Genomic DNA, 27784 nt, shown 5'->3' on the forward strand with positions numbered 1-27784 from the left:
GACTGTAGGTTCAATATAAGTCAATAGTATGATAGGGCAGCCAAAAAAGTTAGTGCAGTCTTAGACAGCCTTAAGGGAGGTGCAGTTTCCAGGAATAAATACGTCAGAATCAATGTACTCCTTTCTGTTCGTGTCACATCTCAAGTATTATGTTCAGTTAAGAGAATCACATTATAGGAAAGACACTGATAAGTTAGAAAATAATCAGAGTAGGATAAGGAGGGTAGAGAAAGACCTGATTTATACAAGATGAGGATTAGTTGAAGAAACTGGATGTTTAACCTGGAGAAAAACAGACATCTAGAAGGAATGATAGTTCTCGTCTAGTTATTGAAAGGATGTAATAAGAAAGAGAAATTGGACTTTTGCTGTTTGATCTATAAGAGAGAACTGGGAGAAAGTGGTGGTAGTTGCCAAGATACAAATTTGTGCTTGTTATAGGGGAAAACTCCTCTAAATTTAGAGCCATTTCAAAATGGAATGGGTTGTTTGGGAGGTGACAGGTTTCCTTCAAACAAAGGATGGATGACCACTTGCCAGATATGTTACAGTGAGGATTCTATCTCAGGTTAGATGGTTACCAATATCCCTTCTGATTTTAAAATTCTGTGAAATAACCAAAAGATTATTTAAATAGGAGGAGCCTACTAACAACCTTTGAGGGTAGGGTGGGCAAGAAATACTTTATATTAAAGAGGTGGCACTTACACTGAGCCTTGATTGAAAAAAAATTCTGTGAGACTAAGATAGGCAAATGTAAAAACTACAGTATTGGTAACATGCAACCTCCCAACAGACTTCGTGGGATAACCAAATGAAATATGTAAGGTGATTCATTGGATAGAGCACAAGGCCTGGAGATGGGAGGTCCTGGGTTCAAATTTAGCTTTAGACACTTCCTAGATGTGTGATCTTGGGCAAGTCACTTACCTCCAATTATCTAGCCCTTATCACTGTTCTCCCTTGGAACCAATACTTAGTATCAATTCTAAGACAGAAGGTAAGGGTTTTTTTTAAGAAAGAATAGAACCAAATTAGGGAGAGGGGGAAAAAAGTAAACATGGTAGAACATTGTCAATAAAGAATACATCTTGATTTGAGAAATTCCAGGCACAAGAATAGTAAAGATGGTGGAATGCATTTGGGTACAGGTTAATGAACGCAAAACTAGAGATTATTACTATTAGAGTGATTATATAGATCATCTGGACAGACAGAAAGTAGAAATATATAAATATCTGAGGAGTCAAGGAAACATCTCAAGCCTGGTTTACAACATGATAGGGTAACAGACTGAAGACACACGGAATGCCTAGACCTGAAAAGTAGTCATGAATGATTCAAGGTCCATTTGAAAAAGAGGTCCTTCAGAGATCTGTTTTTGGCCCTGTGCCATTTAATATTTTTATCACTAATTGCTCTCCCACTCCTCAAATCATCTTGTAATTACCTATCTATGTATATGTTATATCCTCACCTCCTTCCCTGAAAAATGGAAACTCCTGATGAGCAAGGCATTTTTTTTCTTTTCATATTTGTGACTCAAGCACCTTGCATACTACCTTGAATATACTTAAGGAGGACTTGTTGAATGAGTAGGTTTCAAATAAATGACTTAAATAAAAGTACAGGTGATGTTTATCAAATTTGCAGAGGACTCAAACCTAAAAGGAACAGCTAACACACCAAGTGAAAATGTAAGGATGTCAAATAAACATAGCAAGCTTGACCATTGGATGAATAGGAATAAATTAATAGCTTAAAGCTGGATTCAAATAATCCACTTTAAAAGTACAGGATTGGGGCAGCTGGGTAGCTCAGTGGATTGAGAACCAGGCCTAGAGATGGGAGGTCCTAGGTTCAAATCTGGCCTCAGACACTTACCAGCTGTGTGACCCTGACCAAGTCACTTGATCCCCATTGCCTACCCTTACCACTCTTCTAGAAGCCTAAGAGTCAATACGCAGAAGTTAAGGGTTTAAAATAAAAAATAAAATAAAATAGAAGTACAGGATTATGAAGGTGTATGACTTACAATGATTCATGTGAAAAAGAAGAGTTTGCAAGATCAATAGTGCAATGATAGCCAAAGCAATTAATGCAATTTGAGACAATATTTAGATCATAGGATTGTGATTTTAGTGCTTAAAGAGATATTATCATCTAATCCAATCCTCTATTTTACAGGTGAGTAAACTGAGGATCAAGTAGGTTAAATGACTTGCTAAAGGTCAGTTAGGCAATTAGGACAATTAGGCAATACATGGCAGAGTACAAATTTGAGCCTAGGTTCCCTAGTGATAAATCTAGTACCAATTAAGATCCGTATAATGGCCAAGTCTAAGAAAGGCTATGGGGTAAAAAAAAAATCATTCAAGAAGAAATAAAAGGATTACCAAACAGAAATAAGGACTCAAATGAGGTTAGATAACATTAATTTGCAATAGACCAAATTGGCACGAAAATGTCCATTTCTCCACTTTTACTCAGTAGCACAGGAATAGGAAGGTAGAACATAGAAGGGGAGTATAACGCAGCTGTGAAATCTGTGAAGTCATGAGCAATGAAAGGACAAAAGGAGATGGAATTCAATAGCAGAGAAAGAGTATATAGTGAACTACAAGGTCATCTCTAGGGGCAGATGGTTAAGGTAGCAAAATAATGCCAAAGCAAGAATCAAACATTAATAGAATATGGTATGGTGGAGGAATTATAGATCATGTTAAGACTGAAAAACTGTTTTATGATGTGAGAAAGGTAGTTCTTGATGCCAATATCTTTAGCCGTGGTTTGGTCCTACCCATCCCAGCATAAAGGATGAAAGAAAAGGCACCAACTGGCAACAAGGATCTTGACAGAATCTGGAAATTTAGAGCACTTCTTTATCAGGTCTATATATATCAATTGCCAGAACCGGCCTCTGAACATTATTTTACCTGCTGTATGAAGCAAAAGGTTTACAAGATCCAGGAAATAATATCTAGATTGATATTTTGGGAAGTATAGCTCCTGAAGGGAACTCATAAGGAAGCACATCAGATCTCCTTGTAATCTAAAAAAGTGATTCGAGCATGTGAAACAAAAAAATTCTTATTTGGTAAATTTTTCTAAATAAACTGGAAAGAAGTTTGGTCAAAAAAGAGGGGAGATGTTTAGACTCCTTCCACTAGTATAGCATAGTATAGTAAGCCAGTGATGGGCAAACTACAGCCCGCTGAAATGTTCTATCCCACTGTGAGACATTATTCCTAATCTGACAAATACAGTGTGTAGGATACAATACAATGAAACTTCGAAAGAGTTGCCTTAGAAACAGACTAAGAGATGAGCATTTCCTTTCCTTTGGCCCCTCTTTAAAAAGTTTTCCCATCACTGGCATAAGCTCTTTTAGGACAGGAACTCTCACTTTTTTATTTATATCCCCCAAACAGTAAGAACCTGGCACACAATTGGGGCTTAACAATGCCTTATACCATTCTTATATCACCTAACATAAGTTCCAAATGGATATATGTATGTATCCAACCTGGATATATAAATATAAGAGGTCATGTTATAAAACAATAATAATAATTTGAGAAAATGAAAAATAAAATAAAATGGAGGGAACAGATAGAGGTATCTTTTATAAATATAGCTAAGAGGCATTTCTACACAATGGATAGATAAAATCACAGGAGATAAAATATACAATTTTAATTACAATAAACTGACAAGTTTTCATTCAGAGAATCATAGAATTTGAGCAAGAAGGGACTCTAAAAGTTCTATCAACCATTCCTCTACTTTACAGAGGAGGAATTGGCTTCAGGTTATACAGAGAGTAGGTGTCACCAATAGGACTGAACTTTGACGCTCTAACACTAGAACCTGATACTAGGGCTCTTAAACAAGCACAAGCAAGTAGGGTAAGAAGAGGAAACTGTTATATTTTTTATTCAAAATACTCCAGATAAATTTTTATACATAAGATTATAGAAAATTAATACCAATTTAGAAGATCAAGAATCATTCCCTAATGTGTAAATGATCTAAAGATATCTCCCCAAAAAAGTTTTCTAAAGAATTGCAAATGGTTAACAACCATCTGAAGTCACTAATAAGAGAATACAAATTAAAAGAATTCACCTCACTGCAATACTTTTTTAACAAAGATGTCAAAAGGTAGAAATATTCATTATTGGAAGAGCTATGGGAAGAAAAGCACATGGGTGTGCTGTTAGTAGAGCTGGGAAATGATCTAAACGCTCTGGAAAACAATTTGAAACATTATGGTGGGGGAAAAATTGTATCTACCCTTTGACACAGAGATACCACTCTTGGGTACATGCCTTAGGAGGAGGTCAAAGTCAGAAAGGCAAGTCCTATTTATACACCAAAATTCTCTTTTCTGTCTTTCTGTGGTAACAAAGAAATATAAACAAAGCAGCTGCCAGAGACTGGACAATAGCTAAACAAATTGTGGTACATTAGTGTAATAGAATAATATTGTGAACTAAGAAGTGATGAAAGGAAGGATTCCGGGAAACATATAAAAACATAAGTGAATTTATTCAGAATAAGTAAGAAGAACAAAGAAAACAATAGGTATAGAGATATGCATAAGCTTAAAAGTTACTGCTACAACAAAGAGGATCAAAAATAAAATGAAATTAAATACTGCATAATTACAAAGGCTAAACTTGCCCCTTGCTTAGAAATTTTAAAAAATAATAACAACAACTCACTGTGTTAACTGGAGATGTAGGAGACTATGGGTATGAAACTTTTTATATACCATATAACTAGCTGATGTGCATTGGTTCTGGCTGAACTTTTTTTAAGCCTTGATTAAAAGACAATACTTGTTAAAGGGATGGGACATAATTAGAAGTAGCTTAAGACTCCAAAAGTAAAGAATGTCAGCCCAACCCAAAAGGCAGCTACTGACTATACTACATAAACATGAGTAACTAGAACTACTATTTAGATTAGGCTACCAATATATTTTCCCTTCGGCAGTTTGGGAAATCACAGAGACTTTTGAATCTCAAGTTGGTAAAGCTTAAAAACTATTATGAGAGTCCCTGGAACATGAGTTCTAGCCCAACTGCGTAAACCCAGCTAAATCATAGGTTTTCTAGACTCAAAACTCATCAGTAAAATGAGATGACTGGACAAGATATCATGTAGCTAATCTTTTTTCAACTCTAAGTTTCTAATGATTCCCTGGAATAACTTCTTTTGGAAATAGTCCCCTTTTTCAAGAGAGCAGAAAGATAGTGGCTAGTGGCTGCCAAGAGTTCAATAGTCTAGATGCCTAGGGTTCAAACTTATTTATTTCTCTTACTACAAATCCAATTCTGGTTTTACTTTCATTGTCTACATTATTTCATTTTCAGTGAAAGTATGTCAACCAAGCTGAATTACCATTAATGGTAATAATGCATGACTCTGGGAAGAATTTTCTCTGGCTCTCCCTATACCTTGGAATGTTCACTCTCCCTACTCATCTCCACCTACTGACTTCCCTGACTTCCTTCTAATCCCAACTAAAATCTCGTCTTTTACAGGAAGACTTTCCCATCTCCTTTTCATTCTAATCTCTTCCTCTGTGATAATTTTTTTCTACTTATCCTTGTATATAGCTTGCTTACACATATATGTTTGCTTATTGTTCCCTTTTTAGATCGTGAGCTTCTTTAGAGCAGGAATTCTCTTTTGCTTCTTTTTGTATCCTCAATGGTTAGTGCAATTTCTGGCATATATTAGATGATTAATATTTATTAATTGATTGGATAGCCTCCTAGAAAATAGATACAAAAAAAGAGACTGACTTCTAAAGGGTTAATAAAAACAAGATGTATCTTTCATTATTCCATTGAGATTAAATTGCTAAAAAACCATGATTTGATGAAATCTCCATAAAATGATCATCCTTGAAAACAAATCCTGTTGTTCATGTTCTTTGACTGCTGTTTGGAGTATGAATATTAATCCATTACTCAAGGGCTACAAATTACATTATAGCATAAAAACTTTGTAAGCCAAAGAAGTCTTTGATTCTATGTTCTAGTCTATATACTCTTGCTGGCTCAATTATATTGTGCATCCAGTCAAGCTTTACTTCATCCATAGAGAGTTTTTATTCTAAGACACCATACCATACTTGAAGAAGATCTTAATTTCTTTGTTCATTGGATTCATATGGACTGGCTAATGAATTCATTCAGTACAAAATAACAAGTTCAACCAATTTAGAAAAAAAATTCAAAACTATCCTCTGAAGCAGAAACATTACATGGTTTGGAACTATAAGCATGAGGAATTTCACTCATAAAGGCATTCCTACTAACCTAGATTCTTACCTCTCTATGCCCATAGTAGATTATCTTCTTGAGTTGTTTTCAATAGAAACAGGCATCAGTTGACTTCTAGTGATAGACTTCTCTGAACTTAGCTAGGGTTGGTTCCAGGTCTAATGGCATAGATTTAGAGAACCCAAATCAGCTCTGCAAACTCCATAAAATCAGAGACTTTTGAAATGAAAGAAGTATAATTGTAAGGCTTTAATGCAAAGAACCAGAAAAGTCATCTAGATTTAGCCCTTCATTTTAAAGATAATTGATATTCTATATATTTTTTGTTAGAGAGAGTTCATTTTCACTTTTTTCTGAGTGCTTTATTTAAGCACTTATTAGAAAAACCCTAATCCACTGACTTGGCGAGCATTTTTTTCTCACTCTGAGTTATCCTTATCTACATTATCATCATCTACCTGGAGGCTTCCACCGCAAATGGCAGGCACAGAGAATCTAGCCTACTCTCTCGACATAAATTTTAGCCTACTTACATAAAAACTGAAACTTTATAGAACATTTAATATGCATTAAGTACTCAATTTGGGCAATGCACTCTAATTGGCACTGGAGGTTTATGTGTGTGCAGATGTGTATAGAATTGTGCAAATCTTTTGGAAAGGTTGCATAAGCTACCATAACTTAGCTAAATCTCAAGTTAATACCAAAAGTCTTTGACAGTGTATTTCTTTTTTTAGCTCTCAGAATTAGTTTTCTTCTCTAGCAAGAGAATATCTTTCCGATGATTGCTTTCTGCTGGTCAAAGGAGACATGTTTACTTCAGAGCTAAATTGTTAATTCTATCCTTTTTCAGCCTCTCTCTGATATGTTATTTCTCGTATTTCTTACATTCTGCCCCCCAGAAATCTTTCCTTGAAAGGCCACAAGCTAGACTGTCAGCATCTTTCCATTGAGAGTGTTAACTAGAGTCAGGAAACATTTAGGAACTTCCCACCATAGGAAAGAAGGAAAAGGGCCCCCACTTCTCAGGCTTGGAATTTACATACAGTTCTCAAAATGTAATGCCTTCCTTCTTTATTAAGTACCCTTGGCATATATGGGACAGTCAATAAATCATTTATTAAGTGCCTACTCTATACTCTGTCCCCCAGGACTGAAGGAGCTCTAATGTGGGAGACAACATGAAAACTATTGAAAAATAAAACCTACATAGTACAAATTAGAGCTTAGCACACATCTCTTACCAGAGAACCAAACATGGTTGTAACTGGTTATATCATGGAAGGAAAGGAGAAAACTTGTTTAATTCTCTTTTGAGTAAGCAATGGGGTACTTACAATAGAGTTTGAAACTGAAGACTCAGAAAATGCAGAATTCTATTACCTTTCAGAGCCTCCTCTACCCTAGGAACATGGATTTAGAAGAGAAATTCTCCCACAAAAGATTCTTGCCTTGAATTCTGCTATCTGTCACTAGGAAAGAGTTCCATCTACTTTTTACTCCAATTAGCTCATTTCCTCATGGAACAGGCTAAATTGGACCCACCAGCCATACAATAAAAGGAATCTTCCTGCCTCCATCTTTCCCCTGAGTCATTCTAACCCTGAGAAGAGCATCCACCCTTCTTAGGAGAGTCCTTTTGGGGACAAGTGGCTCAGTGAATAGAGTATTGGGTGTGGAGTAAGAAAGAATTGAATTCAAATCCAAACTCGATACTTACTAGCTTGTGACCCTAGGCAAGTCACTGAATCTCTGTCTACCTCAGTAGAGGATAATAGGGGATAATCTTAGCACCTACTTCCCAAGGCTGTTAAGATCAAATAAGAGAATATGTACAAAGGGCTTGGCATAGTCCCTAGCACATAGTAGTTACTTAATAAATGCTTGTTTCCTATCCTTCTCTCTCTTTGGTCTAAAATCAGTTGCCAGCGTTGTCTGTCCTCCCCTCCACAACTGAGACAAGAGGACAAAGAGAAGGGTGAGCTGAGGTAGTTAACATTATGATGGCAAAACACACTGATGTCAGTCTTCTTAAGGTGAACCAAACTATTTGTGTACACTGAGCACTGACAATAATATAATCATCATTTAAGTACAGGTTAGGTAGTCACAGGGTGTATATATATACCAGAACCACAGTTCTGTTTTGAGACATTTATTGGTTTTCTCACTTGACTGAGATAAACTCATCTCCTACGCCCTTTGCCCAGATCATTTTTTTTTCCAGCTGTCTAAAAGTCTATCTTCTCCCTCTCATGCTGAGCATATAATCAAGAAGTTTCCTCCCTTCCTAATGTCAGTTTTTCTCCTCTTCAAAAAGAGGAAACAATAATAATAACCAAAAACCCCTCCCTCTAAGCCCTAATTCCTGACTCACTCCCTCTTTCTTCCCACACAGATACCTGTTTTCTCTTTGTTGTTTACACAGAGAGAACTATCAACACAAAGGCCTCTTTTGAGAAAGCCAAAGAGACATCTTGCATTTACCCAAATAATGGGGTCATAGGGAGAGAGAGAGGCAAAGACAGATGGGATAGGGAAAGAGATGTACAGACAGATGGAGTGACATTCAGAACGAGCAATGCAATAATAACACTGAAACCATAAAACTATAAATTCCAGGAAAAGAACATGAGAACACTAAAAATGCTAAGAGTTGGCCTCAGCAAATTGCTTGAAATCCGGCCAAAGAACCCTAACCTCAATGCAACCTAGCCTCACTTGACCTATCTTTAGGTAGGGAGACACAAGACAGCCTCAGAGGTCAAAGCACTGGACTTAAGGTCACAAAGACCTAGATTCAAATCCTGCTTCTGACACTGACTAGCTCTGTTACCTTGAATACCCCCCATCACCTTTCTGAGCCTTCATCTTCTCCTCTATAAAATGAAAATAATAATGACTCTAGTATCTGCCTCAGAAGATTGTTGTGTTAAATAAGTAACTTAACGTAAGATTTTTCAAAAATTTTAAATGCTACTTGGATATCAGGATATTTTTTTGTATCTTCATTGGTAGCCTTGGTCTATTTTCAAATGGACTCACAATCCATTGAGGCACAAAAATCAGACCTGGCCGTCAACATATATAAAAATAAATGGAAACTGATTGAAAGGGGGAAAATCGAGTAGGCTGATAATAAGGAAAGAAAGAGAATAGAATTTTTTTTAGATAATAGATTGTAAGTCATTACAATTTAAAGTATTTTAAAAGACTCACTTGTTCATGTATTAGCTGCAAAAATCTTTCAGGCAAAACCCTGTAACCTTGAGTTAATGTCGAGGCATACCTTGTGATCTGTGGGTAAAAAACATCATGTACTTCATAATTATTTTATTTCACTGTTCTCCTTAGTGAATTCTTTATGTTATTACAGAGATTCAGGGAATAGTTAGTCATAAGCATTTTATTAAAGGCTTAGTATATGCCAGACACTAGAATAAGTGCTGCGTATACAATGAAAGGCAAAAACAGTCTTTCCTCAAAGAGCTCACTTTCTAAGGGAAAACATACAAATAATATAAAGAAAGTGACAACATATAAATAAGTAAATAGACAAAAGATATAGAAAGTAGATGGAAAGCTTCTATGGGAAGGCAATGGGCATAAGGTGATGTGGATAGTTAGAGTAGGACCAGGAAAGAGCATTTTAAGAAGGTAGCATTTGAGTTAATCCTTGAAAGAAGGCAGGGAAATGAAGAGGCAGACATAAGGAGGAAAAACATTCCAGGAATGGGGTATAGCCAGTGAAAAAATGGAAATAGAATGTCATGGGTGGATATCTCCAAGTAGGCTAGTATAACACATAGAAAAGAGACAAAAGCATAAGAAGATTAGAAAGGTAATATCAGCCCCAGTTATAAAAAGCTTGAAATGCCAAATACTGAGAAGAAATAAGGTGGTGAGCTTAGGTAGAATTCTAGAGATTCTAGAGGCCAAGACAGCTTGAGCATCAGAACATAGAAACAAGTCTGAGGACTGGTTATTACAAGAATGGATACACCAAGACACCTGTCAAAAGTAAGAGTTAAGCTAATGCAAATGTTAATAATATGGAAATAGGTCTTGATCAATGACACATGTAAAACCCAGTGGAATTGCTCATTAGCTACAGGAGGCGGAGTGAGAGGAAGGGAGGGAAAGAACATGAATCATGTAACCAGAAAAATATTCTAAATTAATTAAATAAAAATTTTTCAGATCAAAAAATAAAAAGTAAAGGCTAAACCTGCAGTCAGAAGACTCATCTTTGTGAGTTCAAATCAGGCCTCAGACACTAACTAGCTATGTGATCTTAAGCAAATAAAATGAGCTGGAAAAGGAAATGGCAGACCACTCTAGGATCTTTGCCAAGAAAACTCCAAATAGAGCCATGAAGAGCAGGACACAACCAAAATATGATTAAACAACAATCCAAATTGGGTTGGGAGTGGTCATCCCAGGAAAGCCAAGTGCCAGGAAACTAGGACCCAGAGATCTGGGTCCATAAGGTTGTTAAACTGACTCATCAAAAAGGAGGCAAACTGTCACTCAACAGTGATAATCAGACACTGTGGTAGGTTCTAGGGATACAAAGACAAAAATGAAACAATGCTGTTAAAGATTTGGAGGAATTGGAATCTAATCCCAGCTCTGCCACTTGGAAGCTATGAGACCTGAGAAGAACTGCTTCCTTCCCTGGACCTCAGTTTCCTAGTCTGTAAAATGAGGAGGTTGAACTTAGATGACTTTTGAAGACACTTAAGGCAGTAAATTTATGATTTTACAGCAAGTGTACAAGGTCTGGGAGGAAGAGAAGTAGTCAATTCAAGCATCTGCTTGAAAGAGTAGACAAGAAAAGCTTTGCAAAACTTCCAGGTTTGTATTCATTTATATTTATGTGTTATTACTCACATAAGGAAGAGAGAACATTTCTGTGAAAGCGAGTGGAAATAACAAAAGTGAAACTCTACCCCAGCTTTGATCATTCTCTTGCCCCCAACATAGTTTTATAAATCCCTTCATGGCATAGACAGTTTTAGCATCTTCTGATTTTTAGAGTTTATCACATTAGTGTTACCAGGCCATGATGCTACTCATCTGTATTCATCTTTGGATGATTCCCTTCTTTTTGTTTATCAGTGAGTTTGCAATCCACCAATATCAGTCTTGCTAGGCAACTCTCTAGTTTTCTTTCTTATGTTTATTATTGATATCTGTCTTCAGAAACTCATTAATAAGGTCTTCCTACCCTGTCTGAGTCAACTCTAGTTATGGAGTTTTAGGTAATCTGATCCTATCTTTTAACCTATCTAAAACTGCACTCCAAAGTATCTACTCTGACAGTCAATGACTTACTTTTCCATTGTGAATTGTAAAATGAATTATTTCTTTCCAATGTTCATTGTTTTTCTAAGCAATTCGTTCCTCCTTATTAGTCAAAACTAAGCTCAGATCAGCATCTTCCTCTTTTGCTTGCTCTGCCTTTTGAAAAGTAAGTTTTTGTTGAAAAGTCGAGAAAAAAAAAGCTGCTTTTTTTTAAAAGAAAATAGACGCTTGCAAAAGACGTTTAGTCAATCTCCCTCTCCATTACTCTACTTATTTTGCATTCTAGGTTCATGACCCAATTTCGACCTAATAATACCTCTCACAGGGGGTCTAAAGTCGGCTCCTATTTCTCTCTCCACTGAACTTCACCCAGATGCTTTCTACCATGTTTCCAGCCTTGGGTTCTTGTATTTTCTTATACAAATGTATCTTTTCCATATATAATGCTACTGTACCATCCCATTAAACAATTGTTTTGCTATTGAGTAAAGTACACTCTTCCATAGTCTAGTTACAAGTTTCATCTTACTAGGTCTCAATAATACTTGAGGTCAAATTTACCTCTTAAAATTAAGAATTCTGATTTCTTTTATTACCTATGTTTTTATTCATTTGGTTTCTGTTTATTTATATTCTTATATTTTAAGCGCTATTCATGGTACTTGGATTGGCAGATATATATGGAAGAAGGTGTCTACCTCTCTTTTAAGTTTAAAACCTCCTTGATTAGATTTGTCCATCTCCAGGCCAGTAGAAGTTAGATAAATTTCCATTTCTAACCAAATTTTTGGTTTTATCAAGCCTACTTGTTGTCATCACTCAGAAACCAAAATTCTGTTCTGATATGTGTTCACTTCCCCAATAACTTCTGAAGTCCCTATTTTTAATCAGCAGTAATTAAAACCCTTTTCCCCTAAGGTTGTCAGCTTCTGGTTCCGGATTTGAAATACCTTACAATGCTTCTTGGATCCTTCCAGGGGTATCATTTGTTTATCCCTCAAAAAAAATCATTTACTGGAAGTAAATGATGGTAATCAGGTTTAACAAGCCTTAGGAGACTCTCTGCTGTATCTCAGATATATGCCTGAAGAAGGCAGCATCTTTCTACATCGCTCATGTCAGGTTTTTATGCGCTGCCTCAGCACACTTCAGAAGGGAGTCACCAACCACCATGACCTATTTCTCCTTCCTCTGAACATTACTTGATGACCCCTCTCTGGAGAGAAATTTTGCATCTGCATCATCATTTCTTGAAACATAAAAAGCCTCATTCTCATTAAAGGATCCATCTTCAATGTCAAGCAGGGATTCCTACCTAGAATATATATAAAGCCTGGAAATGCATATATATATATACATATATATATATGCACACATATATATGTGTATGTATATAAACCTATTGGTACATATATGCATAAATACATAATATACATATCTGTGTATATAGTCATATATACAGATACACAGAAAAGATGGATAACTATATTTCAACTTAATTGTTTTCTTTTGTAATTCTATGTATTTTATGCATTTAAAAATATTATTTTGAGAAGCAATCCATAAGATTCATCAGAGTGGTGAAGAGAGCAACACAAGCAAGAAAAGAATGTTAGGAATTCTTTCAAAGAGATAGACTCTTATCTCTATGATAGTGCTAAGCATTAGGTGGGCATTTTCCCTTTCCCTTGGTGTCAAATCCTTCTGGCCTCCAACCTTCTCACACATATTAGAGTTCCTTACTGCCTCTGATTCTTTTGTTCCCTTTTGAAGTACCTCCATTTTTTTCCAGAAATATTTCGATAGATTTAATCATCTGGAGGTAAAGAAAGCTCTTTTCTCCAACAGAAAGACGAATTCCTCATTTTTGCAGAGATAACAAAGTAGTAGCTTGGTGAGAAAGCAAACATAGACTCTCTGCAGCTCCCTGAAAACTTCCCATCAGTCTCCTTTCTTCCACTCCACCCCCATTTTTGGTAAACAAGATAATCACTTATCTTCTTAACTTTGTAGGTGGCTCTTGTTGCTAGACATGAAGACAAACAAGCAACTTCTCTTCAATTTTGCACGGGGCAGGAGAAACTCACTTCCCAAAGCCTCAGGCTCATGAGGAAGGCTTTATTTATACAGGGCTTCCCCACCTTTTCTCCCACTAAGGCTCTGACTTGCTCAGCTGCCTTTGATCCGTAATTAGAAACTTTTTGCCAAAGCCCAGCTACAAATAGAAGCTGCCCCCAGCTGTTGTCTATGAGAAAGTATGAAGCAATATTTCTTCTCCCTTCTCCTTTCCCCATGTTGATCAGACTTCTGTCCTGATGTTCATTTTCACGGCAGTTTTCTGTCTCCCATTACAACATCCAGAACAAATGATCATTCAATCAAATTAAGGCTAAGTTCTTATTATGAGCAAGTCTGGATCCCAGTCCTGGAGTTAGAAAGACAAAAATGATCTAGTCCCTTTCTTCGAGGAGCCAAGGGCAAAGAAGACATGGAGAAGAGATTCTTTTCTTAGGTGCTCCATGAGACACAAGGAGACACAATGCTTCTGGAGCAGAGCTTTGATGATCCAACTGGCCTTTTCAAAAAAGCAAATCCTTCCAAGAGGAGTAACAGATAAGCTTTGGTACCTATCAACAACTTGGTCCAAATGGTTTGATCAGCAACCAATTCAAGATGGCAGTAGGGAAGTTTAAAAAGAAGGAAGTAGAAATAATATTGGAACAAAGGATGATAATCAGTAAACCCAGACCTGATTGGGTTACTACATCAGAGCAGTCAGGGTATAGCAAATGGACTCCAAGAACAATTCAACAAGCAATTATTAAGCCCCTTCTGCATGCCAGGCTAAAATAATACAGTCCCTGCCCTCAAGGAGCTCATAAGTCTGATAGGGGTAGAGTTGCAAAGGACCGAAATCAAACTCTGCCAAGTTTAAACCATAGAATCCATAGAAAGGTGATGTGACTTAGTGGATAAAACACTCAGCTTGCAGTGAGAAAGATAGGAGTTCACATCCTGCCTCTAACACATTTCCTGTGTTACTGTGGTTAAGTCAGAGCCTCAATTTTATCATCTATAAAATGAGGGCACTATTACTTGCCCCAGTTTCCTCACAGTTTCGCTGAGGATGTCAGACAATTTAAGTAAAATGTTTTGCAAAGTTTGAAGTGCTAACATTAGTTATTACTAAGAGATAGTTAGTTGACACAGTGAATTGAGCACTAGAACTTGAGGTCAGGAAGAAATGAGTTCAAATACAGCCTCAGACACTTAGCTAGCTTTGGGATTCTGGACAAATCACTTAACCCTGTTTACCTCTTTTTTTTGAATGATTTGAATGATTTATAGCTGAAAGGACTTTAGGACTCCTTGCAATCCCTTCATTTTGTATCAAAACTTTGAAAAGGGGAAAAACATCAGCAACAGTTTAGGTGTTTGGTAGGTTTCTTTTTTGTTTTATATATTTAGAAATGTTAACTTATTTTGGCCCCTCTGAATCCAAAGTGCCATGTTTGTGGGCTGCTATCATTCAGCAGCCATTTGGGGTAGATGGAAAAGGGTCCCAAACTGTTGGGGTTTTTTTTTTTTGGTATTTATTTTATTTTATTTATTTTTTATTATTATTAGACATTTATTAATATTCATTTTTAACCTGTTTACATACTTTATGCCCCTACTTTCCCCTTCACCCCCCGCTCTCACCCCACCCATGGCCAACACACATTTGTAACATGTGTCCTTGTTCAGGGTCTATTTCCCATTCATGTCCGCCTCAGCCCATGCATTCAAGCAATTGTTTATCTTATATGTTTCCTCTCCTGCAGTCCTTCCTCTGAATGTGGGTAGCATCTTTACCATGAATCCCTCAGAGCCAAACTGTTGTTTTCATCATTATGGGGGAACTCCAGTTACAGAAACTTCCTCTACCAATGTTTCAATTTCTTTATAATTTATAACCTTAGAGAACTTCCTAGGATACCAAGAGGTTAAGTGACTTACCCAGGGCCACACATTTAAAGTAGAATTCCTAACTATAAATCTGGGAAATTATTTGCTAAGCTGCCTCTAAATAGTATTTTAGTGTATATAAATAGCTGAATAGTGAGAGGGACATTTCTTTAAAGAAACCATAAAAGGTAATAGCAATAGGCATAAACAGAAGGCATTTATGGGCATTGGAAAGCAAAAAAGAAAAAATAGGAGGACTGCTGGCCTTCATTAAAAATAGAAAAAAGAGAAGTTCAGTTTGATGTTCCTCTGACTTTTTTTGACAGCTCAGATTTTTTTCATTTTTATTTTTTCCAGATTCCATGTCAAGACAATTTTTAATATTTGTTTTCTGACATTTTACAATCCATGTTCTCTCCCTTCCCCCTCCCCAATAACAACTCAGTTTTAATGAGATGGGCCTTGTTTGTTGCTCTAAATAATGCCTTTTTTGCTTTATATCCAGGTGTTTTGATAGGACTTTTACTGATTTTTTAGGCTTAACATGATATATTTAGGACAGGCCTTACTATAATTCATGCCTTCTAATAAGAAAAAGAAGGGGAAAAAACTATCTCAAGAGTGTTGGCTCTAGGAGCACAATTCCAAGTGTATGGTTAGTTATTTTTTATGAGCCTTACCTTGTTTAATTAATTGACTGAGTGTGATTTATTTGGTGATGCTATCTGGCCTCAAGGCTGGGAACAACTCAACCTACAAAGATCTAAAGAGGGTAATGGAAAGGCATAGCGATCATCAACAGATTGCAAGATATAACCACCAAGGAACTAATATGAAATGCAGAGAGCCAGAATTCTCCCCTTCATGTCTCCCTCCAAAATGTCAGGAGAAAGAAAGGAGGAGTAGACCCTCAGCCCACCCATAGTGAACTTTTGGAGGTCATGGATCAGAATCTCTCAGGATAAGGCAAGCACCTCAGGAAAGAAATGACAAACTGTAGTATTTGAACATGTTCCATATATTCCCGAAGACATTGGGTAGATGTCAAATGTACTTTTCAAATGGGTTTATCCTGTGATATCCTTTTATATCTGTATAAAGTCTTCTCCCTTTGCCAGATTGTAAGCTTCGTAATGACAGGGACTAATGTACAATAGACTTAGAACGAAGAGACCTGACACTCCTAAAAGGTCAAGGGCAAATCATGTCTTAGAGCCTCGGTTTCTTTATTTTTAAATAAAAGCCCTTGTCCTTCCTACTTCATAAGATCTATAGGAAAAATGAGTCCATTTGTACTTTGATACTGGAGTGGTTTGCCATTTCCATCTCTAGCTCATTTTACAGATGGGAAAACTGAGGCAAACAGGGTTATGTGATTTGCCCAAAGTCACACAGTTAATGTCTATGGGCAGACTTGAATCAAAAGGATGAATCTTCTTGACTCCAAGACCAGCATTTTTTATATTAGATTTTATTTTTATTATCATGCAAAACACTTCTATACTGGTCATTATTGCAAGAGCACACTCATACTATACTGAAACCCTAAAATAAAACCGTAAATACAATGATGTGAAAGATAGTATGCTTTGATCTGCATCCATTTGACTTCAACAGTTCTTTGGAGGTAGACAGCATTCCCTGGCATAAGTCCCTCAGAATTGTCCCAGATCTTTGCATTGCTGAGAGTAGCCAAGTTTTCACAGTTCATCATTGTGCAATCTTGCGTTATTGTGTACAATGTTCTCCCAGTTCTGCTTTATTTTTTTTTGCTCTTCATCAGTTCATGTAGATCTTTCTAGCTTTTTCTGAAATCATCTTGCTTATCATTTCTTATAGCAGAATAGTATCCCATCACCAATATACACCACAATTTATTCAACCATTCCCCAACTGATGGACATATATTCAATTTCCAAATTTTTGTGTATAGTTGAAAAATCTTGAACCCCTAAAACTATGGTACCCAAACTTCCTTTTTGTATTACCTAGAATGCTTTTCTCTTTGTCCACGCTTGCATGGTCACATTTGTATTAGTTCTGAAGCTCTGCCTCTCTCTTTCTCTTTTGCTCTCATGAGCAACCTGAATGGCTAGGTCTCTTAATTTAATTTTTATTAATAAACTTTTAAAATATAATAATTGGAATATTGGATATTAATTTTAAAATCCATATTTACTCCACAAAAGAGCTGCCAACCCCAGCATTTTGCCCACTGTGCCACCTAGCAGTTCCATATCTCTCCTGAGTCTCAATCTAATAAGGCCAGAAGTATGTTGGAGCCAGCTAAGATTGGCCCAAGAAAGCTGGTTGTTAAGTTTTTAATATGATCATTTATGCCTCAGAAATCAGCAAATAATACAAATTACTGTTTGGTTAATTGTTTTGTTGATTTTCTAGTCCTAAGACTTGATAGAGAAAATGTTAATAATGCAGATTTAATATTTTTCGTCCCAGAGAGCTGACATTTGCCATCCTGATTATTCTAGAAATTATAGAATTTCAAACAAAAAGGAAGTTACAGATCACTGTTCTCAACTCTCATTTTTACAGAAGATGAAACTAAGGCTCAGAGAGTATAAAGTGACTTGCCCAAAGTGATATAGGTAAGAAGTAAAAGAGACGATTCAAACCCAGGCCACCTAACTCAAAATCTAAGGCTCTTTATCCCTCACTATATTGGGAAATGAGATAAACAAGTTCTTAGCAATAGGTTGCCATTCCCTAAGGAAGGTGTGAATTTTAAATGAAGTCATCAGGAGACAGGATGATATTGCAAAAAGTTCAATGCCTGCTACTACGTTAGAATGTCTGTGGAGGCCTTGTGGAGCAGAAGTGCGAAAGAAACATCACACTTGAAGATGCTGAGCAGATAGTGCATAGACAGATGAAGAAGGGCAAAGAAACAAAAGTAAAATGGATTCAAAATCAAATCTTTCTACTCATGATTTTGCCAAAAGTAAAAATTCCCCCCATTTGGAAACGGTAATCCAACTGGAAATTGTCCTTCTTTCCCCCTCAATTTATCTATTTTTAACATAACAATCAGAAGGTCCCATCGGTTCACCCTTTTTGCATGGCCTTGCCAAAGGAGTCACTCAAAACACTATAGACAATGTAATATATAACATTTAGGGAGCTAGCCTCAGAGCAAGGAAGACATGAGGTCAAGCCTTGATTCTAAGGCATCATTATCTGGACAAACCTGGGCAAGTTGCTTGACCTCATTGCTCTAGTCCAGATGACCTGATAAGACTCTAAGTTCCTACAAGATGTCAACCTGTATTTCTAGAGGGGAGTTCCTTATTCGGGAGTTCCCTGTGCCTGTAAACTACTAGTCTAGCCTCTGTCCCTATAAAAGACAATAGGAAGGAGATTTTTAGTTGCAAAAGCTCTTCTATGAGGAAACACTCTATTGCTCTCCATCTAACCCACCTGCACTCAAGTCTAGACCTCATTTTGCCTTCTACCCAGGACCACACATAGAAGGGAAATCATGACAACTGGCAGCAGCAACCACCATGCTCATCTCCAAAGACAGCCCAAATGGGCAAACAATGCATCCAGAAGTTTTGCAGCCTAGGTGACCCCACAAGTCACACACAGGACAAGCATTATGGAAAATGAGCTCATTTGCAGAGGGCAGGGGAAAAGCTTACCATCAGGCTGGAGGGAGAGTGATATCTTACAAAACCTGGCATGAGGCCACAACAAGAGGGTTAGGGGAGCAGAGTAGATGGGGTTGGGGGTGGAGTTGTCCCCCTTTACCATCTGGTAGATGCTTATTTTAACTAATTATTCCTGCTAACTAGGTGCTAAGCTCTGTTGTTTCTACACTGATGAAGGACTTCAAATGCTGTCAGCACCCTCTAAATTCAGCTCCAAGGCTTAGACGACCTAATTTTGACTCAGTACAATACTGGAGTCCAAAAAACTAAACTGATTTTAGATTTCATTAAGAGATGAATACCCAAAACAAAAGAAGGGTTATCTCTGAACTGCCCTAATCTGGCCACACTTAAGTATTTGGTCCAATTCTGAGCAACATACTATTGGAAGGAGACTGTCCAGTGGAGAAGCATTCAGTAGAAAGTTACCAGGAAGGTGAAGGAACTAGAGACCAAGACATATGAGAATCCATCGAGGAAATAGAGATGCAGCAAAGAGGAAAGAAGACACCAGATAGGTAATGATTGTTTTCTAACATTTGTAGGGCTGTCATATGGAAGAAGAATTAAGCCTCTTCTGTTTGGCTCAGGACAGTTAACAAGCATTTCTTAAATGCACGGGCACCATTCTAAATAATAGGAACAAAAAAAAGGTTTTAAAAAAATCTCTAATCCTTGTCTTCAAGGAGCTCACAGTCTAATGGGGGAAACAACATGCAAAAAAAGTATGTACAAAAATAATCTGTACAGGGTAAGTGGGGAATAATCTTAGAGGGAAGGTACTAGACTTAAGAGAAATTGGGAATGTTTTTCTATAGAAGGTAGGATCTTAGCTTGGACTTGAAGGAGTCAAGAAACAAGGAAGTATGGATAAAAAGAAAAAAGTTTTCCAGGAATGAAGAATAGCTGGGTATAAATGCATGGAGGTGGGAGATGGAGTTTCTTGTTCAAGGAATGGCAAGGAGGCCCGTGTCAGTGGATTAAAGCACATATGAAGAGGATAGTATAAGAAGACAAAAGGTATGCATGTATATATAAAACTATGCCTTGCTTATTTCTATTTATCAGTTCTTTCTCTGGAGGAGGATACATACAAGTCATTCTTCAAATAAAATTTGTTACTGTATATAATGTTCTCTTGGTTCCACACATTTCACTATCAATTTATGAAGGACTTTCAAAAGAAAGGATTTTGTTTTTGATCCTAGAGGTACCAATAGGGGGCCACTGAAGTTTATTGAATAGTAAGGAGGAAGTGACATGTTCAGACCCATGCTTTAGGAAATCAATTTGACAGCTGAGTGGGAGATGGCCTGAAGTGGGGAAAGACTTATAGGGAGACCCACCATCGGGCTATTGCAATAGTGCAGGAGTGAGGTGAGGAAGACCTTCACTAGAGTTGTGAAAGTATCACAGAAGAGAGGAGGCATATACTTGAAATGTCGTGAAGATAGAAACGGCAAGACTTAGTAATAGATTGGATAGGATGACTGGATAGATGATGGCACCCTAGACAGTAATAGGGAAGTATGAAAGTAAGGAGGGTTTGAGAAAAAAATATTGAGTTTAGTTTTAGGAATTTCATGTTTACGATGTCTTCAGGGTATCTAGTTTGAAATGCCCAATAGGCAGCTGGTGATGTGAGCCTGGAAGTCAGGAGAGAGGTTTGTTGTTGCTATTGCTTCTAGTCATTTCAGTCATATGCAACTTTTTGTGATTCCATTTGGGATTTCCTTGGTAGAGATGCAAGAGTGCTTCTCCGGTTCGTTTGGCTGATGAGGAAACTGAGGCAAACAGGATTAAATGACTAGCCCAGGTTTGTACAGCTAATAAGAGTGTGAGGCCATTACTAATAAGTAGCATGATCCATATCTATAGCCATAGCAAACAGCATTTTCCTCCTTTGAGAGTGAGCAGACCATGTTACTAAAGGTCATTAGGTGGAGGCTGGATGATCATTGGTCAGAGATGCTATTGAGAGTATTTTTTTCTTTTTTTTTTAACCTTACCTTCTGTCTCAGAATTGATACTAAGTATCAGTTTCATGACTAAAAAGCAATAAGGGCTAGGCAATTGGGTTTAAGTGATTTGCCCTTTATCACACAGCTAAGGAAGTTTCTGAGATTAGATTTGAATCCAGAACCTCCTGTCTCTAGGTCTGAGATCTAGCTGCCCCAAGGGCATTGTTTCTAATGGGTTGAACTAAATGGCTTCTGCAATACTTTCTAGCTCTGACATTCTATAAATCTGTGCTCAAGAGAGAGGAAAGGGGAGACTGGTAATATTTAGGATGGCATACCATCATAAAGTGACAGCATATACCCAATATCTAAGATAAATATTAGCCATCCTTTCTCCACATTAAGGCTGGTTAAAGACACCTTGCCTAATAGTAAGAGCTACATCTCTTCCAGTTCTCAGACAGGAAGGCACATAAAGCCCCGTTCATTCTAAATCTTCAGAAGATTCTGTAAAACTAAGATGGTTGCGCATTCTCCTTCCCTTGAATTATTTTTGTTGATTTTATAAATTGCCAATTAACAACAGAAAGAGATGGCTAAAATGACATAAACAGTAAAAACTTTGGATAGAACAGTTCCTAGAGGGCAATCTTCAGTCTTCAAATCACTAAAAATGGGAGCTGTTTTCTCTACTGTTGTAGTCTTTAGATATGGTAAGAAAACATACTATAAGAGACAGAATGGTGTAGCAAAAAGTGTGAGTTCAGGAGAGGCATGGGATTAAATCCTAGCTCTATCTCTTACTAGCAGTTTGATCCCAGGCAAGTTGATCGATTTCTATGAATCTCTGTTTCCTCATCTATAAAAAGGGAACACTGATTGATACTTGAACTAACTCCCTCATAGAGCTGTTGTGAGGAAAGCACCCAAACACCAAACAAATGAGGACTATTATGACATAGGATTTATCCTATGGTCATAAATGTTGATGGCAGAATTACGTATATTATCTTCCATCAGCTGCTTGAGAGCAAAGTTCATTACCTAGTCTCAGTTTTCTTAATAGCAAAATGGGATTATGACACTTGTACTCTCTATCCATCCTTCGTGGATGATTTTGAGATAAGTCAAGTTAATAAGGGAATAGTCAGGTAAAGTTGTAATGGTACATCAAAACTTTGTAAACTCTAATGTGACATATAAATGTTAATTATTATTATTTTGTCCTCCCCAACCTGGAATCCCATACATTTTAATGTCTTAATCACCATTTGCTCAGCAAAGGCAATATCCTTCCAGGGGGAAGAATGGTAAGAGTTCTCTCTACTCCCTTCCCTCTAGGCTACAAATTACAAACTAATATTTTAACAGTGCTTTATTTTTTTATTTGAAATTTTATTTAATTAGTTAATTTAGAATATTTTTCCATGGTTACATGATTCATGTTCTTTCCCTCTCCTCTTCCCACCCCCCTCTCATAGCCAACGAGCAATTTCACTGGGTTTTGCATGTGTCATTGGTCAAGACCTATTTCCATATTATTAATATTTGCATTAGGGTGATCACCTAGAATCTACCTCCCCAATCATATCTCCATTGACCCATGTGTTCAAGCAGTTGTTTTTCTTTTGTGTTTATGCTCCCACAGTTCTTTATATGGATGTGAATAGTTTTCTTTCTCATAAGTCCCTCAGAAATGTTCTGGATCATTGCATTGCTTCTAGTAGAGAAGCCCATTACATTCGATTGTGCCACAGTGTATCCATCTCTGTGTATAAGGTTCTCCTGCTTCTGCTCCTTTCACTCTGCATCAATTCTTGGAGGTCATTCCAGTTCACATGGAATTCCTCCAATTCATTATTCCTTTGAGCACAATAGTATTCCTCACCAACAGATATCACAATTTGTTCAGCTATTCCCCAATCGAAGGATTAACAGTGCTTTAGTTGAAATCCTTGATTCCAACTTTATAAGATATCTTGCAGTCTTTCACTATCCATGCAAAACTAGGTCCAACAATGCACTCTTCTTATATCATTTTTACCAAAGCTTTAAACACTTTATGATAGAAAACTGAGCAGAAGTTTAAGGAACCTTTAAGATACTATAATGCATAGCTAGTGGAGTTGTGAACTGATCTTACCATTCTGGAGAGCATTTTGGAACTATGCCCAAAGGGCTATAAAACTGTGTATACTGTTTGATCCAGAAACACCACTACTAGATCTGTATCCACCAAAGAAAAAAAAAGTTTAAGAGAAAAATACCTATTTGTACAAAAATATTTATAGCAGCTCTTTCTGTGGTGGCAAAGAACTAGAAACTGAAGGAATATACATCAAATGAGAATAGTTGGAAAAGTTATGATATATTTTTATAATGGAATACTATTGTGCCATAAGAAATGACAAGCAGGATGATTTTAGAAAAACTTGGATAAACTTACATGAACTGATGCAAAGTGAAGCAAGCAGAACCAGGAGAACATTGTACAAAGCAACAACAATATTTTATGATGATCAGCTCTGAATGACTTAGCTACTCTCAGCAATACAATGATCCAAAACAACTCTAACTTATTCATGATGAAAAATGCTTACCACTTCTAGAGAAAGAACTAATGAATTCCAAATACAAATCAATATATATATACATATATATATATACTACTTTTAACCTTATTTTTAGAGGGTTTTTATAATTATGTCTTCTTCCACAACATAACCAATATGAAAACAAGTTTTGCATGATCTCACATTCAGAACCTATATCAAATTGCTTACAGTCTCAAGGAGCAGGAAAGGAAAAAAATAAAGGGAGAGAATTTGGAATTAAATTTTTAGAAAATTAAAATTTTTAAATGTAATTTGGAAAAATATATCCTTGAAAAAATAAAAAGGAACTCTTTCAGATCCTGGAAAATGAATCAGGGTGGTAATCAGACAAAATAAGAGAATTTAAATTGATTCTGAAAGACTATTGTTTTTCCTAGTTGATTCAAAACTGTTAAATGAACTTTCCCCTGTTTTATTGCAAAATTTCATCTTTATTCAGGTCACTATAAATTGTAATTCAAACATGACCTATATTCAAAAGATTAACAAAGGTCTAAGGAAACTCTTCCCTTTTCAGATTTCTCTATGTAAGGATACTTAGAATTAAAATAATTTAATTTTTTTCTCTGACAGGCTTGTATCTGAAATTCAGAGTAATGAATTTTAATCCCAAACTAGCTTCCTCCACCCTCTGACACTCACCCCAACTCCCTTCATTGTAGCTGGACACTCCACCTCCATCTTCCCCAGCCCCTCCTTCAAATCTAATGCCTATTTACTTTAACCATTGGAAGTTGGGAGGGAAAGCATTTTCCCATCTGCTTTCCCCCTGAGTTCTAATGCTGCTATCTTCCTGCTTTCCTTGTCCTTATCCTTCATGTTTCAGGCTATCACTCTTCACAACACCATAGAATTGTATTTCTTTTTTTTCCCCCTGGGAAAATGCAGTGGGGAAACTTTTGAACAAATATAGTCAGCAGGGAGTAATATTCTGTGCTTCTGGATTGTAGATGTGACAATCACCACTAAAGTTCTGCTCGAATGCCTCTTTGTGGTACAGAAGTGACTTATTTCTTGAAAACTATGCCAACTAATGCTAGGTCTGACAGGCCCTTCCAAGCTGAAAAGGCCTCAAGTACTGGCCTAATTATAGACAGCCTATCTGTTGTACAAGGCAAATGGTCTAGAGAAGTTTTAATCACCAAATTGGCCCAAAAGTAATGTAGGTTCCAGAAGGCCCTGGATCATAGGGAGAGTCCAGAGTATGTATTCTGAGGCTAGAATGAGCCTCCAGAATAAAGATATTTGCAGGGTACTCTGGGGCTCAGTAGAGAAATTCCAAAGTGCAGGCTGAAAAGGTATGAACTCTTAGAATAGCTTCCCCAGACTTATGAGAAAGAAAGCTATCCACGCCAAGACAAAGAACTGTGGGAGCACAAACACAGAGGAAAAGCAACTGTTTGATCACATGGTTGATGGAGATAGATATGATTGGGGATGTAGACTCTAAATGATCACCCTAATGCAAATATTAATAATATGGAAATAGGTCTGGATCAATGACACATGTAAAACTCAGTGAAATTACTCATTGGCTATGGGAGGGGAGCATGAGGAAGGGAGGGAAAGAATATGAATCATGTAACCATGGAAAATTTTCCTTAATTAATCAACAAAATTAAATTAAAAAAAGAATAGGTCCCCCAAAATTACCAGTGACCTAATTGACAATTTTCAGTCTTCTTGGGAGAAAGATTCTAAAATGGGGATGTGCTTTCAGGATGAACTAGATTCCAACCCTACCTCTGACACTTACTGGCCAGACTAAATCCAGACAAGTCACTTCACTCCTCACTAGCACTCAGCAGGACTATCACAAAGAAGATGACAAAACAGATGGCGGTCCTCCCCTTATTGGGAGTTCCTTATGCCAATGAAATCACAGGTGTGTTCTGGTCTAAGGGAAGTTCTGTTGAAAGTCCAGTGGGTTTTAAGTTTGAGGCATTTGCTGGGGTGGGAGGAAGGATAGTTGGGGCAGAGGAGGAATGCTGTCTGGCACTTTCCATTGTGGGATTTCAAGGCTAGAGGTAGCTTCCTGCATGAAGAGGTTCTTGAGCTCTGAGAAGCCTCATTGTGTAGACATACCACTCTACAATAACAGCTATTTACAAGGCTATCACTAAGGTTACGGTGAGAAACTTCACCAGGCAGACGACTCATCCCCAGATAAAGGCCACCTACAAGGTCCCGTAGGAAGGTTATTGTGTGTGGCTGAGTTCTCAAAACAGCCAGTCCTGAACCTGGCCACTTGTATCCTGCTAGATTGGTGTCTACAAAACATCTGAGACATCAATTAAAAATCAGATGTGGATAATGTAGTATAAGTGAAGCCCCTTTTTTTTTTCCTATACTGGCATAAAGAATTAAAATCTGGGTTGAATTGCCAGCTCACCACCAATGATGGAGAGAATGAAGGCAGCCATGACCAGGCTGAGTGCTAGAAACAGTCTTGATCCAACAGTCTTCCCCATCATTTGGAATCCGACCAGTTAGACGAGACCCTTCAATAAATCTGGCTTGGAAACATGAATTATGCCTTGGGTTATGCCTCTCTATTTGGTGGAATGGTTAAGTTGACTTACCACAGAACCATTTGATTCTTGGAGAGATGTATCAACTTTCTAGTTCCAGATAGTTGGACCCAGACTTACCACAATCCCCTCAGGTGCTTCTAACCAACCACTTTTAAGATACCCAAGAGGGCAGTGTGTTGTGGTTAGAAACAAGAAAAAGAAAGAAATGAAAGAGAAGAAACTTTGAACTGCTTCCACTGGGATGCTTGAGAACCTTGAATAAAAAAAGGGGGGAAGGAGCTTCCGGGTTAAGATGGCGGCAGAGTAAGAAGCAGCTCTTAACCTCTCCTGACCGAAACATACAAAACTCCTCAAGGGGACATAAAAACAAGTCCAGACGAACGGAGGAACCCCACAACAGGGCACAGCGTGGAAGGTACGTGGAATCGAGACATTTCCAAGCTAAAAAGGGCTCTCACTCACTCAATCGCGAGCTGAGCAACCGCCCCACCCCCACCCCCTCCACACTCACCTATAGCTCCGAACCCAGCTAAAAAGAAATAGAGCAAGTTTGGGGCACCCATCGAGTCATCAGCAGCTCCGGGACCTGTTCCTGACAGCAGCAAGACTTAGGACCCCATTAAGTCAAGAAAAGCACGCGAAATCTGAGCGCGCGCGCCGGAGCAGGACGCTGGGCGCGCAGAGTGCCGGCTGAGTAGAGGCGTGGGTGGAGGCAGAACTAAGCCTAAGTGGGGAACCAGTGCAGACAGGTATACGACTGTGGAAGCAGCGCCCTGAGACTTGTAAAGAAACCTCCAGCAGAGGACCAAGCAAGAGGGCCCACCAGGGGGCTTGACCTTGGAAAAAACCAGAATTCAGACCTCAGGAGCCAATAGATTGGGAACAGACACTGAGCCCGAGGATAAAGCTGAGAAGCTGCTGGGCTAATGATGGCTACTCAGCATCAGCATCAGGAGGTTCAGAAGAGAAAGAATAATAACAAAAAGAAGAAGTCTTTAACACTCGACAGCTTTTACACAGAGAAAATCCAGACAACCGAGCAAACAGAGGAGGAGAACAAACAAGCATCCGGACCCTCCTCAAATAAGGAAAACTCCTCACAAGCTATGGAAGAGTTCAAAACTGAGATTCTGAGGAAAATGGAAGAGATCTGGCAAGAAAATAACAGTTTAAAAGGTAGAATCTTGCAAATGGAAAGTGAGGCTCAGAAATCAAATGAACTGATAAGCAAATTGAACACCAGAAATGACAAGATTGAAAAGGAATACCAAAAGATTATAGCCGAAAACCAAAAAATTATAGCCGATAACCAGTCCCTAAAGGCTAGAGTCGAGCAATTAGAAACCAATGATCTCTCAAGACAACAAGAACAAATAAAACAAAGTCAAAAGACTGAAAAAATAGAAGGAAATATGAAATATCTCAATGAGAGAGTGACAGACCAAGAAAACC

The sequence above is a fragment of the Gracilinanus agilis genome, chromosome 1 (genome assembly GCF_016433145.1).
Source record: "Gracilinanus agilis isolate LMUSP501 chromosome 1, AgileGrace, whole genome shotgun sequence".
NCBI classification, from domain to species: domain Eukaryota; kingdom Metazoa; phylum Chordata; class Mammalia; order Didelphimorphia; family Didelphidae; genus Gracilinanus; species Gracilinanus agilis.